The sequence below is a fragment of the Ovis canadensis genome, chromosome 18 (assembly GCF_042477335.2).
Source record: "Ovis canadensis isolate MfBH-ARS-UI-01 breed Bighorn chromosome 18, ARS-UI_OviCan_v2, whole genome shotgun sequence".
In the NCBI taxonomy this organism is placed as follows: domain Eukaryota; kingdom Metazoa; phylum Chordata; class Mammalia; order Artiodactyla; family Bovidae; genus Ovis; species Ovis canadensis.
This window is the reverse complement of record NC_091262.1, coordinates 30162338-30179792: the sequence shown is the minus strand read 5'-3', so window position 1 is coordinate 30179792 and position 17455 is coordinate 30162338. Positions and strand designations below refer to the sequence as shown.

Genomic DNA, 17455 nt, shown 5'->3' with positions numbered 1-17455 from the left:
CTCCTGCATTGCAGGCAGATTCTCTACCATGTGAGCCACCTGGGTCATCCAAGGGAAGCTATCACAGAGGTGGCTGGCCATGTAAGTATGGGGCTCTGGGGAGAAGTCAGGGCTAGAGATAGTAATTTGAACATTATCTATACATATTTGTTATTTGAACATAATAGGGTCCATTGAGGATAGAAGATAAACATGCAAGAGCTGAGGGCCAAGAATTAAGCTATAAGGCAACTGGATGAGAAAGTCAAGACATCAACAATTTGAGAATTGGTGAGTAGACACACTGGGGAGGGGCGTCATGGAAACCAAGAGGACACTAGTGTGTGCCAGACACTTGACATATACTTTCCATCCTCACACCTTGCTGGACAGGTATTAGTATTTCCATTCAACGAGTGAATATATATCAAAAATTAGAAAGACTGATGACCACATCTAAGTTCACACAAGTATTATATTTTAAGATTGGTGATCAAGCTGAAGTCCTGTGACTTCAAAATTCCTGTGTCCCTATACTACAAAGCTACAGTCTTCAAGTAGTGGCACAAAAATAGAAATATAGACCAATGGAACAGATAGAAAGCCCAGAAATAAACCCAGGCACCTATGGGTACCTTATTTTTGACAAAGGAGGCAATAATAAATGAGGCAAAGAAAGCATCTTCAATAAATGGTGCTGGGAAAACTGGACAGCTACATGTAAAAGAATGACATTAGAACACTTCCTAACACCATACACAAAGATAAACTCAAAATGGATTAAAGACCTTAATGTAAGACCAAAGACTATGAAACCCTTAGAGGGAAACATAGGCAGAACACCCTAAGACACAAACCATAGCAGGACCCTCTATGACCCGCCTACTACGCTTAGCTGTTCACTACTGTCTGACTCTTTCTGACCCCATGGACTCCTCCATCCATGGGGATTCTCCAGGCAAGGACACTGGAATTGATTGCCATGCTCTCCTCCAGGGGATCTTCCCAACCCAGGGATCAAACCCAAGTATCCCACATTGAAGGCAGACTCCTCACTGTCTGAGCCACCAGGGAAGCGTGACCCACCTGCTAGAGTCATGCAATAAAAACAAAAATAAACAAGTAGGACCTAATTAAACTTAAAAGTCTTTACACAGCAGAGGAAACTATAAACAAGACGAAAAGACAACCTTCAGAATGGGAGAAAATAATAGCAAATAGTGGCTTATTTGTGTCTGACTGTGATTCCATGGACTGTAGCCCACCAGGCTCCTCTGGCCATGGGATTCTCCAGGCAAGAATACTGGAGTGGGTTGCCATTTCCTCCTCCAGGGGATCTTCCTGAGCCAGGGATTGAACCAATGTCTCTTGTGCCTCCTGCATTGGAAGGTGGACTCTCAACCACTGAGCCACCAGGTAAGAGTGAATAAATGAATTCTAGTTCAAGGCAAAAAGGTTCAGGATTTACTCTAAAATGTATCAATCTCTATGGCACTGAAAAGAAGAAAAAGAAGACATTTGGCCCCCATTGTAAAGATGACTTGCATTTTTTTTAAGATTGCTGGATTTTTCCCTATCCCATCTTCAGTATATATGCCCACTCAGGACTGTTATCAATTAACTTTTAACTTTAATTGATACATAAAGTGCTTGCAGTGTAGCAGAGAACTGGGACTGTATAGGTCTAAAAATAAGATTTGTTTTCTAGCTAACTGCTGCTGACTTTCCCACACCACTGTTCTTTGCCATTTGATTAAGAGAAGCAAAAGCGGTTACATACATAGGGCCTGACTTCTCCCTTACAGATCTGCAGTTCGACTGGCTGATCATTACTCCTCTTTGTCTAATACTTAGAGATTTCTTCTCATTATATTGATATTTGTGCCATTATTTACTAAACATTGATGCTAGGTTTCCCAGCAATTCATTCCCATTATTTTTTTTTTTTTTCTCTTTGGAGAGAAAAGGGAAACTATTGGTAGAGAAAGGAAGTATTTGGGGATAGATTGTTTAATTCTTTAGGCAATTAGCCTAGAAGTCAAGATTAATAAGAGTACCAGATGCAAGGACTCTAGTTCTACCTATTCAGAAATGCTTAGATTTAACGGGGTCAGGGATAATGTTTTGTTGTTTTGTTTTGATGGGATCATCATGTTTCCACTGCTTTTCTCCCAGAGTTTTACTTTATTTATTTTCCTGTTCAAAAGACAGGCTTACAAAATACAGTTTGCAAAGAAAAAATAAATTCCTCATTCCCTAGCCTCCCGCAGCTCCGTGGCCCCCTGCCCCTTGTCTAGCCATTAACATCACTGCCTATTTGTCAAGCTCTGTTTCCTTTCACAACTCTAACTAGCCAAGCGTTTTCTCATCTTTTTCCTCATCTGCCCTTGGTTCTGGGGTAGTCTGTTCTTCTGAGTGCCCTTTGTTAAGCTATACTGTTTGCCTGCCTTTGCGTGATGGCAGGGTGGTTTCTAGATGATTTTTTGTTCTTGTTGTTGTTATTTTTTGGTGGTACCACGTGGTGTCTTAGTTCCCTGACCAGGGATCGAATCCATGCCCCTCTACATTTAGAAGCACGGAGTCTTAACCACTAGATTACCAGGGAAGTCCCTCTAGCTGAACTTTTATCAGCTGTATTTCAATAATAGCGTGTCTGGTTGTGTTGTTGACACACAGACAATCGAACTCTCCTTCTAGGGTTTTTGTCATGAGTGGGTTTCTTAATTTTCCCAATGTATGATGCTGTAATTTCTCAGGGTGAGGATGGGGATGTCATCCTGGAAAGAGGAATAAGATCCTCGAAGCACAGATTGATGACTGGAAGTTCAGACACGCTTCTCAAGGAGCCAAGACTCTGTTTTGCAAAGTGGCTGAGGTCACCATAGTTCTCTAAGGCAACTGGTGAGTTAATGGAATAGGAGGGTTGTGGGAAAAGCCTACAAAACAGGATGAGCACCTAAAATGGGGGGATACCCAAGGATACACGAGGATTGGCACTGAGGAACAACAGGCGGTCTTTATGTTTACAATGACTATAACATCATGGCTCCTGGTCTTGCTGGAGTCCTTACTATTGAATCATATGTTTCCTTTTTGCTTACCCAACCGAATCCCTTTCTTTTTATATGCATTCTTCCCTGGGATTAGTGAGTGAAAGAGAAGAATTTTTCAGGTTCTCCATTGCCCATGTTAACCCATCACTTTGGCCTTGACATATTAACTTGCAGAAATGGAGATTATGAGCTAGAAACTAGTTGCTTTAATTATGAGGTGCTCTCTCATTCCCATTGTTCTTCTGTTCTTCTCACATTTCCTCTCAAATTCTCCATGCTCCACCCTCCTCTTCCTTTGTGATTTCTTTAATCTTGCCTTCTGAACCATTTTATCACCTCAGACATTTTCTCATCTTGCCTTAATACTAATAATTAATATGTGGGCACTTGCTCTACAAAAAGAAACTGCCTAAAGAATTCACATGGATTACTCCACAAAGTATTTTTTGAGGTAGGTTATATTATTATCTCTGTCTTACAAGTCAATACAAAACAAATAAACAAAAAGCCCCCAGAAAAACTGAATGTAAACCAACTTACCCAAATTGACACATCTTCTAAATGGCATAACTAGAATGCCAACCCAGGCCCTCTGATTCAGAGTCTGAGCTCTTAAGCCACCTAGTTCAACTGGATTCCTATTCTATTCATAAGGTCTTGATATTTTGTCTAAAGTTTAACACAGTGTAGCCAGAAATAAATTTGGTTCATGCATCTACCCCAAATATTAGCAATAATGGCTTTGGAATGATTGCGATCTGAGGTTTGATCCCTGGAGAAGGAATGGCTACCCACTCCAGTATTCTGACCTGGAGAATTCCATGGACTGTATGCTCCATGGAGTCACAAAGAGTTGAATATGACTGAGTGACTTTCACTTTCACTATGAATTCCTTGATCAAAGTCCTTGCATATTTCAAGGCTAGGAGCTCTTCCTACTCGTTTATCTGAGTGCTATACATTTTCTGGGGATATCCATGGATATTTGTATCTACCACCTTTCCCATCCATTTGCCCTTTCCCAAGTCTTCTTAAATACAGTTTTGCATGATAAGTTGCTTCAGTTATGTCCAACTCTCTGTAACCCTATGGACTGTAGCCTGCCAGGCTCCTCTACCCATGAGATTCTCCAGGCGAGAATACTGGGGTGGGTTGTCATGACCTCCCCCAGGGGATCTTCCTGACCCAGGGACAGAACCCACATCTTCTGCACTGGCAGGTGGGTTATTTACCACTAGTGCCACCTGGGAAGCTCAAATGTAGTTTTACTGAGATACAGTTTAAATATTAAAAACTGCACCAGTTTCATATGTACAATTTGAGTGCATATCCACACACTCATGACACCACCACCACAGTCACGATAATAAACATATGCATCACTGCCAAAACTTCCACTGTGCCCCTTTTGTTTTTGTATTTTTGTTTGTATGACTCAATGGACATGAGTCTGAGCAAACTCCAGGAGTCTGAAAAACAGGGAAGCCTTGGCATGCTGTACTTCACAGGGTCGCAAAGAGTCGGACAGGACTTAGTGACTGGACAGCAACAAGAGCACCTAACATGAGATCTAAGCTCTTAACACCTAAGTGCCCAATATAATATTGTTAACTATAAGCCCTATGCCATAGAACAGATTTCAAGAAATTATTCATCCTGCACAACTGAAACTTTTCCAAGTCTTGATGTGCTGTTTATTAATTTTTAATCTTTGTCTAGTATCTTCCAAGCTACAGAAAATACAAACAGTGATTTTTCAATGATGTATTTAGCTCAACTATAAATCAGACTGGACAGAAAGTCACACAGAATAGAAGTGACATGAACTCTACCTAGTCCTGGAGGAGATTTTAATCTACACGCCAGCAACCTAAGCCCCCTGCGGGACCCCACTACACCTGAGCAGCCTTTCAGGCTTCTCTTGCACAGCAATGCTTACTAGAAATTGGAATCAGGCTGTGTGCTTGGCAATCCTTAGAGTAACTCCAATTCAATCCTCCTGAGAAAGATTGGGACTGAAAATGCCAGGGAGGTTCCAGACATAGAGAGCTGATCCCCAAAAGACCTGTAGAGAGGAAACACCACCTTCTATCCCATTCATACCATTGAGGTATAGAATAGCTCTCATGGGTATGATGTTTATGGACATAGCCATTGGGGAAAATATTTTAAAAGAGCGTATTTCAGAAGAATGTTAAATTGCTTTTATTATTTAAAAAATTTTTTAAAATTATTTCTGGCTGCTCTGGATCGTTATTACCGCACTTTGGTTTTCCCTAGTTTCAGCCACCGGAGGCTACTCTTCATTGCGGCACTAGGGATTCTCATTGCAGCGGCGTCTTTTGTTGCAGAGCATAGGTTCTAGGCCTGTGGGCTTCCGTAGCTGTGGCTCGCAGGCTTAGTTGCCCACAGCATGTGGAATCTCCCCGGACCAGGGATCGAATCCATGCCCCCTGCATTGGCAGGTGGATTCTTTACCACTGCACCACCAGGAAAGTCCCAAATTATTCTTAAATTATATGTTAAGTAGTAAAAGCCTCAGAGCATAGATGATTATTGTACCATCAAACTAGCAATCTAGGATGCAATAGAGAAAATAACTCATATTGTCCTATTTAAAGAACCACAAACTGCTTGCTGAAAACTTACCAAATGATCTTTTCCCTGTGCTTTGCTTTTCTCTTCCTTTCTGTTCTCTTAAATTCTTACCATCACTCCTTCTTACTGATTCAATCTTGCAAATAATACCACAGATTCACGAAGCCATTTTCTCTCCCCAAAGACATCTGAGAACACAACCAACACAGTTTTCATTCTTCATAATCAGCTTCACGTCAACCAGGAACGATGCTGATTGCTGAAGACCCGAAGAAGGATACAATGAGAACAAACTGTGAAGAAAATGACATCAACTTGTTTGGGAGGTAGAAAACTGGGAATTTCCATTTCTCGGGATTAGATTATCCGGTATAAGCACTTCTTCTAGGGGGAGACCTCAGATGGGATCTGTGAGGAATGCGAGCTGCAAAAAGTGGTTTATCAGATTTGTTTCCCTCGTGGCTTGTTTGTTGTATGTGCGATAAGGCTGATGACCATTATAGGCACAGTGAACAGTAATAGTAACAGGGGCATAGGGCTCTGCCACTAATTCGCTGTGCAGGAGTTAGGTTATTTCCCCCATTTCTCTTGATTTCAGAGATTTGGCGAGAACTCCCTGAACACTTGACTTTGCAAGCTTAAATCAGTCAAGTTGCTGGGTCAGGCCAATTTGCTACGTCTCCTTTCCTAGAAGCAAATTAAGTTTCCAATTCTGGATGAGCAGAAGCACTGTGGGGAGTGCAGATGCGGGGCAGGACCTGGCGGCAAGGCCATAGGGAAGATCATTAAAGCACTTCACTTTCTTTGAGGGACGCTAAATTTCAATAATCCAAGTGTTAAGTGGTGAGCGCACAGCTTCAAACACTCAGGGTGCAGGCTGATTGCATGCCTGCTGGGAAGCCTTAGACAAGACATGAATGCTCCCTAAGAGGAAGGATGTTGAGGGGTCCCCATTCAAAGGTGCTCACTTACTTCCCTCCAGAGGATCCTTTCTGTCTTGGTAGACTGGGGAGGCAGGCAATTTTAAACCTCAGAAATGCCAGTCGGTAAGCATCCTTTTATACTTTTGTAAACAGTAGTGACTTTCAGGAGGTTTCCCTGGTGGTTCAGTGGTAAAGAATCTGCCTATTAAAAGAGGTGGGTTTGATCCCTGAGTCAGGAAGATTCCCTGGAGAAGGAAATGGCAACCCATTTCAGTATTCTTCCCTGGGAAATCCCTTGAACAGAGGATCTTGATGGGCTACAGTCCATGGGGTCACAAAAAAGTCAGAACATGACTTAGTGACTAAACACAACTGACTTTTAGAGTGTCTTTAATGACAAGGTCATGACCTGTGTCCACAGTAAACTGAACTTTGTGAACTGAACCACGCCTGCTCTGGGGGTTACCATGGGCATTCAGAGTCTGCACACCATTTAAAAAAAAAAAACAAACAAACTGAATCTTAGTAGTTTTAGTTTCTGACAGACCCTGCCAATCCCTACTGCTTCACACTGATCCAGACCCTCTGTTTGTGTTAATGCTCAAGCCCCTGGTTATCTAGACCCTCTGACGACTTTCATGAGGCGGGCTTTGCCCCAAACTCCCCAGAGCTTAAGCGACTTTCACTTTTCTTCTTCTAGTCTAATCCCCCGCTTCTGACTCACTTGTATTGCGGGTTGGAATCTGTGCTGTGCTCCCATCTTGTCTTCAGCTTACACTGCTTCTCCCTCGGCCAGTCCACTGACCTTTAACTACCCTCCAGGGTGTGATTCAAATATCACCTAAGGCTTGAACTCCTTTATCCCCATCACCAGTGAAATGTGTCTTTACCTTCTGCTGAAACTCAGTGGCACAGGCATTTTATTTCTTGGGTCCCTTTCCATATTCTCATAATTAACATGCTGTTTGCATACGCTCCTCCCCTACAATATATGTGCCTTTGAGGAGATCACAGCCTTGTTTATAACTCTCATGCCTTCTAATCAGTGTTCAATAGACATTTATGACCAGAAAGAGTAAAAATCCAGCTATTGGTATAGGTTATTCTTCCTTCCTGTTGCCCATGCCTCCCGCTTTTGTGTGTGTGTGTTTAAGGAGAGACGTGGCATACAGACATTACATAATTTTCTCTAACAAGGGCATGCTGAACTGGGCAAATGTTAATTAATCAGTAAACTCTCCAGTAATCTGGGTCTACTTTATAGTGCTTTTGTGATTGATTTAAATCTAGTGCCTTTCTTTTAGTAGTTTTATTGAAAGAAAGACAAAATGAAAGAGAGAGGAAAAGAAAGGAAGAAAGAGAAAGAGAGGAAGGGAGGGAGGAAGGAAGGGAAAAAAAGAAAAATTCAGTCTCTGTTCGCCTTAGTGACTGTCCTGTTCTAAGACAATATAAGACATCCTAAGACTGGATTAGCTTCCAGATCATGTCCAGGTGTGCTACGTACCCTGAAGGTGCTTTAGGTGTCCACAGCTAAATTATAATGTTGACCTGAAACACACAGAAGGGTATCAGAGCATAGTTCCATCTCCGATCAGATCCCTCTGCAGCTGACATGACCCCCTCTCCTTCTTATTATTTTGCTTTTTCAAAATATAATTTAATCTCCACAATCTGCCTAGCACCTTACTGGGCACCAAGGATACCAATGAAATGTTTCTGATTCTAATCATCCATGCATCCAGATCCAGAGTGGGATGACATTTAAAGAAATGCAATGCAACAGCCACTAATCAGGAAAAAAGCAACTTAACCTCTGTGTATATAAACTTGAGAAATTCAGATGGCCCCATTCATAACCCACCACTGTGCTTGATCACATACATCATTGGCCATTGCAGGGCATTCTTCCACTCCTCCCCCATCACATTTTCCCCAATAAAACCTCTCTATCAACATGCTGCCTGGATTTTTCTATCTTTGTCCTTCCTCGATCTCTTTCATAATTAATGATGAAGCTATACTTAGCCTCCCTCCCTCCCAAAGAGAGAGAAAAGGAGAAAGCAGAGGGCAAAAAAAGATTCTGTGTAGGAAGAGGGAAGGTGTAAGGTCTAGGAGTGCCCCAGTAAATAAGATAAAAGACCCTGATCCCAACAAGTTGACTTTCTCATGGACAGACAGAAACTCAAGCACCACCGTCCCTTCTGTAGATGGGCTATAATGCCTTGATTACACTGGAGGGTAGAATCCTACAGATGTGGTTGAACTCATGTGATGAGAGCAGGGCTGCCGCATGGGAGGAGGGTGGGGAGGGCAGGAGGGACTCCATCCCACTGGGTCTTTGAGGCTTTGATCCAAGAGGTTCACCTTCAGGTCTCCCCCTTGTTACATTCTTTGCTACCAAACAGTCTTCAAGCTCTTGGCAGTCATTTCTAGTTCCTGGAAATAGACTTTCCATCGCTTTTGCTATCTAATGAGTCCAGAATTAGACTAGATGCCTTGGTGTGTTCTAATCAGTGCCTTATAGAAGCCTAGGTGCACATGTATGTGCTAAATTGCTTCAGTCGTGTCTGACTCTTTGCAGCCCTATGGACTGTAGCCCACCAGGTACTTCTCTCCATGGGATTCTCCAGGCAAGAATAGTGAAGTGGGTTTCTGTGCTCATCTCCAGGAGATCTTCCCAACCCAGGGACTGAACTCGCATCTCTTACATCTCCTGCACTGGGAGGTAGGTTCTTCACCACTAACACCCGGGAAGCCTAAAAGGGCAGGTATCCCAGGACTAACAGAATGGCCCTCTGCACTCCAGTTGACAGCACATTAGCTTCCCCCACCCCTGCTCACACTGAACCCAGAATGTAAATGCTCATCCTCTGAGTACACGTGGATCTTTTTTCTCTGCCATATTAACTAATTAAGCACCATTTAAACTGTACTTAGCCTAGGCATTATTTCTACTGAAGTGCATCACTTAGCCACATTAAATTTCATATTCCACTTTGAAACCCATTTGCCTAATCTCTCAGAGTTTATCCTGTGAAATGGTTCTATCTTGGTTTCTTAAACATTCCCTCCATTTCAGTGTCAGCAGTGAGTGTCAAAAATGAGCACAGCCCCTCTCTAATCCCTTCAATTAAAAACAAGCAAACCAAGAAAGAAATAGAATAAAGAGAAAGGGACAATTCATGGCAACCAAACTTGGAAAACAAGGCTCAGGCACTTTCGATTTTGGTTTTGCTTTGTGTTTTTAAACAGATCATTTTTACCCTAAACCCATGAAAGAAAAGGAAATGGAGACACTGAGAATTTAACTGACTTGCTCATGGTCACTTAAAATGCCTATGGTAAACATAAGAGTAGCTTAGTATAGTGTGAAAATCAAAGGCATTGGAGTCATAGGTTGGGGAAGGGTGAATCTGAGCTCAGACACTGCTGAGCTCCGTATTCTGAGGGCAGTGACTTCTCTGCATGCCAGTTTCCTCATTTGCAAGATAAGAGGAAATAAGAGCCGCCTTGCAAGGGCTGTTAAAAGACCAAACAAAGGTAGTCCTCTGGTCTAATTAAAATGCTTTTGAGAGCCACAATGTTGAAGATAATGGTTGCGAAGAGATCACATTGTGGATTCTTAACTTCTAAAGCAGGTGTAGACAGACTTTTTCTCTCAAGTTCCAGATAGCAACTATTTAGACTTTGTAGGTCACCTGGCCCCACATTATGCCATGATAGCATAAAAGCAGACATAGGCAACATAGAAATTATAAATACAGTTGTGGTTTTTGTAGGCTGTTCAAAGCAGGTGGCAGACTGGATCTGACTGATGGGCCATAGTTTGCTGCTTCCTGTTCTCACCGTCAGCTATTAATTCATTTAAATATATTTATCTGGGAACCTACAATGGATTAGCAACTGCAACATGACTAGCAATTCAAAGGACTTACAACTCACAGAACAGAGCAATAAACCGTATAGAAAAAATGTTATTTTCATATGATCTACCTACATTCCTAGGAGGGGAGGTAATGAATAAGCAAGAACAGAAAGAAAAAAAATGATAAACACTCCAGTAGCATGTAGAGACCAGGCAGAGAATTCTTAACAGAAGGGAGTGGCAGAGTGTATACATGAGGCTTCTTGCCACATCTCACCATGGAGCATAAAGTACTAAGATGGCCTTTCCTGAAAGACTTTCATTGATTTTTGTTGAAGCTTTTCTCTTACAATTTTTGCAAAGGTTTTTGAGTTTCTTGTTTTCAAAGAACTAAGCTGGATTTTGCAGTACTGATCTCTTCAGTAGGTGTTTTCAGAGAAATACTTGAAACATTATAGGGTACCAGGAGATCAAGGGCGCATAGAGATTGGCCCTTAATGTTACCCAGACTCTCGACTGAAGTTTGAAGCAGTTGTTGTTGTTTGGTCATATCTGACTCTTTGCAACCCCATGGACTGTAGCCCGCCAGGCTCCTCTGTCCATGGGATTTCCCAGGCAAGAATGCTGGAGAGGGTTGCCATTTCCTTCTCTAGGAGTTCTTCCCGACCCAGGGACTGAACTCTTGTCTCCTGAATTGGTAGGTGGATTCTTTACCACTGAGCCACCAGGAAAGCCCACGAATATTGAAGCAATCCCCTCCCTAAACTTCTTAGAGTTCTGTGTGATTAGGGGAAGCTGCCGAGGCATCAGGGTTCTAAAGTGAGGAAGAAACATTACATGAATACCTGCTACATGCCAGGTCCTGAGTTCCACTCTTTAAAACCTTCTATGCTCTTCTCAACAGACTCTGGGTAATTACCTAGAAAGTAACTATTAATATTATGAGATGAGAAAATTGAAGTTCAGAAAGGTTATGACTTATCACAAAGCCAGTAATTAGTGCTGCCAATCTTTGACCACAAATCTATCTGCCTCTGAAGCCCTCCACTTTTGGCATTTTGTGATTTTCCAGCCATTCCAAAGAATAGCTATGCTTCTTTCTATTCAGTTAGCCAAAAAGTTCATTCATCTTACAGAACACCCAAATGAATTTTTTGGCCAGCCCAATAACTCTTCAATCCCAGCATCCACTGTCTATTACCTCTTAACTATTTTATCATAAACCTACCTGGAACTAATGTGTTGTGTTTAACACTAATAAAGAATGCTGTCAAGCGGCTTTTTAAAAAAGTCCAGTTGTACTGAATTTACTTGATTCCTGTTCTATCTAGTTCAATAGCAATTTAATTTTAAGAAGTAATCAAATATGTTTGACATGATTTATTTTCACAAACCTATACTGTCTCCTACCAATTAAATTGCACTTTTCCAAATTTAATGCTGAGCAGAGCCTTAAATATCAGCCCAAACTCTCCTCCCAATGAAAACAACAGAATTACCTTGGTCTACAGTCATTCATTCTTTATTAAAAAATAATGGGATGTTATTTTCAGGTTTATAATCATTCATTAAATCTTCCAATTCACTCCTAAAAGCAGATGCAATAAATGTTACCAAGTGAAATGATAGATTCTCTAATCAGGCTCATCCCCACCCCAGAGGCAGTCCATTAATACAAGGTGTTTTGTCTAATTATATCCTCTCTAAAGCATTGTAATACATCTGTAGGATTGGCTGTCTCATGGTTTCTTTTTAAGGTGAGCAAATATATTGCTTCCTGTTGTGAAAGAAGATTATGATGGAAAGGGATTATGCATAACCACTTCTCTTCACTAATTAATACCTTGGCTATAGTACGTCTTCTGTAAAACTTGAATCTCTTTGCCCTCATTCAAAGCCAGTTCCGGAATCTGGCTGTGTTTCAGATCTAGTTACACATGTTGCTCATCTTTGTATCAGGGAAAAGTTGGAGAAGCAGTTTTGGCATGAAAGAGTATGGATGAAGGATTCACAAAGCTCTCTACGTGGTGATTTTTCAACTGCCACAAAAAGAAATCAGGAGATTCTGCCTGCAGCATTTACTGTGAGCCAGGGTCTATGATGGGGGCTTTAAATAGGGAAAGTATCGCTGAGAAAAGTTAAGTAATTTCCTTAGTAATAAAATGAAGAAGCAGATAGACACCGGATTCAAACAAGGTTCTGTTCAAAGTTTATAAGGCTTCCATCACACCATACTGTTCTTTCTGTGCCACTCTCTTCATGATCCCTTTTAGTATTCAGTTCAGTTCAGTTCAGTCGCTCAGTCGCGTCCAACTCTTTGCAACCCCATGAATCGCAGCACTCCAGGCCTCCCTGTCCATCACCAACTCCCAGAGTTAACTCAAACTCATGTCCATAGAGTCAGTGATGCCATCCAGCCATCTCATCCTCTGTCGTCCCCTTCTCCTGCCCCCAATCCCTCCCAGCATCAGAGTCTTTTCCAAAGAGTCAACTCTTCGCATGATGTGGCCAAAGTACTGGAGTTTCAGCTTTAGCATCAGTCCTTCCAAAGAACACCCAGGACTGACCTCCTTTAGAATGGACTGGTTGGATCTCCTTGCAGTCCCAGGGACTCTCGAGAGTCTTCTCCAACACCATAGTTCAAAAGCATCAATCCTTCAACACTCAGCCTTCTTCATAGTCCAACTCTCACATCCATACATGACCCCTGGAAAAACCATAGCCTTGACTAGACAGATCTTTGTTGGCAAAGTAATGTCTCAGCTTTTGAATATGCTATCTAGGTTGGTCATAACTTTCCTTCCAAGGAGTGAAAGTGAAGTGAAGTAGCTCATTCATGTCCGGACTCTTTGCGACCCTGTGGACTGTTGCCTACCAGGCTCTTCCACCCATGGGATTTTCCAGGCAAGCATACTGGGGTGGGTTGCCATTTCCTTCTCCAGGAGATCTTCCCAACCCAGGGATTGAACCTGGGTCTCCTGCATTGTAGGCAGACGCTTTACCATCTGAGCCACCAGGGAAGTCCCTTCTAAGGAGTAAGTATCTTTTAATTTCATGGCTGAAATCACCATCTGCAGTGATTTTAGAGCCCCCAAAAATAAAGTCTGACACTTTTTCTACTGTTTCCCCATCTATTTCCCATGAAGTGATGAGACCAGATGCCATGATCTTCATTTTCTGAATGTTGAGCATTAAGCCAACTTTTTCTCTCTCCTATTTCACTTTCATCAAGAGGCTTTTTAGTTCCTCTTCACTTTCTGCCATAAGGGTGGTGTCATCTGCATATCTGAGGTTATTGATATTTCTCCCAGCAATCTTGATTCCAGCTTGTGCTTCTTCCAGCCCAGCATTTCTCATGATGTTCTCTGCATATAAGTTAAATAAGCAGGGTGACAATATACAGCCTTGGTGTACTCCTTTTCCTATTTGGAACCAGTCTGTTGTTCCATGTCCAGTTCTAACAGAAGCGTGCTGGCTGCGATGGACTGGGCAGAAGCACAGATGAGAGGAGCTACCCCACGCCCGAGGTCAGGGGCAGTGGCCGGGAGGAGCAACCCCACACCCAAGGAGCGGTGGCTGTGCAGGTGCAGGAGGGCCGAGAGGAGCTACTCCACATTCAAGGTCAGGAGTGGTGGCCATGAGGAGATACCCCTCCTCCAAGGTAAGGAGCAGTGGCTGCACTTTGCTGGAGCAGCTGTCAAGAGCTACTCCACGTTCAAGGTAAGAGAAACCCAAGTAACACAGTAGGTTTGCGAGAGGGCATCAGAGGGCAGACACACTGAAACCATAATCACAGAAAACTAGTCAGTCTAATCACACAGACCACAGCCTGGTCTAACTCAGTGAAACCAAGCCATGCTGTGTGGGGCCACCAAGATGGGTGGGTCATGGTGGAGAGGTCTAACAGAATGTAGTCCACTGGAGAAGGGAATGGCAAACCACTTCAGTATTCTTGCCTTGAGAATCCCATGAACAGTAGGAAAAGGCAAAAAGATAGGATATTGAAAGAGGAACTCCCCAGGTCAGTAGGTGCACAATATGCTACTGGAGATCAGTGGAGAAATAACTCCAGAAAGAATGAAGGGATGGAGCCAAAGCAAAAACAACACCCAGTTGTGGATGTGACTGGTGATAGAAGCAAGGTCCGATGCTGTAAAGAGCAATATTGCATAGGAACCTGGAATGTCAGGTCCATGAATCAAGGCAAATTGGAAGTGGTCAAACAGGAGATGGCAAGAGTGAATGTCAACATTCTAGGAATCTGCGAACTAAAATGGACTAGAATTGGTGAATTTAACTCAGATGACCATTATGTCTACTACTGTGGGCAGGAATCCCTCAGAAGAAATGGAGTAGCCATCATGGTCAACAAAAGAGTCCGAAATGCAGTACTTGGATGCAGTCTCAAAAACGACAGAATGATCTCTGTTCATTTCCAAGGCAAACCATTCAATACCATGGTTAATCCAAGTCTATGCCCCAACCTGTAACGCTGAAGAAGCTGAAGTTGAACGGTTCTCTGAAGCCCTACAAGACCTTTTAGAACTAACACCCAAAAAATATGTCCTTTTAGTACTGCTGGTGAGCAAAGATGAGATTGCGTTGGATAATCCTTGACATTTGGAGCACAAGCAGCAGTAATACCATCACTCATCCAGTCAACTGATCTACTATTCATACAGTGTCTTTGGGTTCAGCTAAGAAATCCAAAATCACTGCAGATGGTGACTGCAGCCATGAAATTAAAAGATGCTTGCTCCTTGGAAGAAAAGTTATGACCAACCTAGACAGCATATTAAAAAGCAGAGACATTACTTTGCCAACAAAGGACCATCTAATCAAGCCTATGGTTTTTCCAGTGGTCACGTATGGATGTGAGAGTTGGACTATGAAGAAAGCTGAGCACTGAAGAATTGATGCTTTGAACTGTGGTGTAGGAGAAGACTCTTGAGAGTCCTTTGGACTGCAAGGAGATTCAACCAGTCCATCCTAAAGGAGACCAGTCCTGAGTGTTCATTGGAAGGACTGATGTTGAAATTGAAACTCCAATACTTTGGCCACCTGATGCAAAGAGCTGACTCATTTGGAAAGACCCTGATGCTGGGAAGGACTGAAGGCAGGAAGAGAAGGGGACAACAGAGGATGAGATGTTTGGATGGCATCACCGACACAATGGACATGGGTTTGGATGGACTCTGAAGATGGAGATGAGTCTGGGTAAACTCTGGGAGTTGGTGATGGACAGGGAGGCCTGGCATGCTGCGTTCAAGGGCTTGCAAAGAGTTGGACACGACTGAGTGACTGAACTGAACTGAATTGAAGAAATATACTAAAGAGGAAGAATATTCTTATCCAATGCCATTGTAGTTTTTGCAAAGCCTAGATCGTATAGTAACTGATTAGTAACCACTTCTTAGTGAGTAGATTTGTTGGTTACTTTGTTAAAGATTTGAACCATGCATTTGCGGAATTTTTTCTTTTTTTGGAAAAGTTTTCTCATAAATATAAGACAGCACTGGAAGATACATAACCAAATACTAAAAGAAAAAAGAAAATACATTGCAAACCAAACACACACACACACACACACACACACACACACACACACAAAACTAGAAGACTTCCAAGCAGGGGGATCAATATAGACTGACATAAAATATATACAAGTAGTTGGATTGAGTTTAGCTTCAGATGATGAGTAGAATTTTTGTATATGGATGGGAGAGGAAACTGTTTTCCAGGAGCAGGAAGGCCATAGACTATAAGATCATAAAGACAAAATTGAATGTGTTGTATTCCAGTATAGCATGGTGGATCAGAGACTGGACATGAGACCTTGAAAGGGGTGATGCACTTTAATTAAGTGGGCTCAGATTTTGAACACACCTTAGAAGAAGATGGGTTAAGGATTGGGGACATGTCCTGGCAAGTCTTACAGGTGCATTAAATGAGCATGAGGTGAAAGTGAAGTAACAAACGAGATGCTCTTGTCTTGATAAGCATACAAAATTAACACAGATGCTGGATAACTCTGGGAAATGCTGGAAAGCTAAACATGGTGGCCTAGGGAAATGGTACTGGTGCATGGAAGAGACACACTATTAAAATAAAGGTGTACTGTCATCGTGAGCTGTCATCTTTTGCCCTGTGTGCTGGGGGAAATAATCTAACCTCCTAGGAAACTGAAGCACTCATCTGTATAAAACCTCAATCATAAGGTTTTCATGAGGACTTATTTAAACCTGGGACGACATATAACAGGCCCGATTCTGGAGTGATGTAATCAGCCTATGTCTTAATTTGGGATGCCACAACAAACCCCATAGACTAGATGGCTTAAGCAACTGCGCTTTATGTCATCACAGTTCCAGAAGCTGGGAGTCCAAGACCAAGGAGCGACAGTGTTCAGCTTCTGCGGAGGGCCGTCTTTCTGGTTTGTAAACATCTTCTTTCTGTGTCTGCACACTGGCTTTCCTAGGCGTATGTGTGAGAGAGAATGCGTTCTCTCTTATAAGGATATGAATCCTAGCAAGTCAGGGTCCAATCTTCATGGATCTCATTCAACCTTAATAACTTTCATAAAGTCCCTGTCTCCAAATAAAATCACATTGGAGATTAGGGCTCCAGTATATGAATTGTGGAGGAAGACAGTTCAATCCAGAGCAACCTCTATGTGTTTGTATCCATGACATTGAGACAACTGGCATGAGTCCACCTACATGTGTTAATACACAACATTTGCTTTTTCTCTTTCTGACTAGTCACTCCTTATGATTGTCTCTAGGTCCACTACAATAAAAATTAATTTTAAAATGTTAAAATGAAAAGAAAAAAAAATTGGCATGGAATGTTAAGAATGGAAATTGGCCAGATGTAGCCACTAACCAGAGAAGGAAAATGAAGAAATGGAACAAAGTAAATGGCATGTCAACATTTGAGGAATCATGGTCCGTATTGGAATAATGCTTCCTATCTGTGTCTATTAACCCTCTTCTTCTAACTTCACTTTCCAAAGGAAAAATCATTCATGCTCTCAT

General features: G+C 42.2%; 1 non-coding gene across 1 annotated transcript; it reads right to left on the bottom strand.

Moving 5' to 3' along the window:
• Positions 1-13366: 13366 nt before the first annotated feature.
• TRNAC-ACA (transfer RNA cysteine (anticodon ACA)) lies at positions 13367-13438 on the bottom strand. Its single transcript has one exon. It is a non-coding gene; the product is annotated as a tRNA-Cys (tRNA).
• Between the last annotated feature and the right edge of the window lie 4017 nt (positions 13439-17455).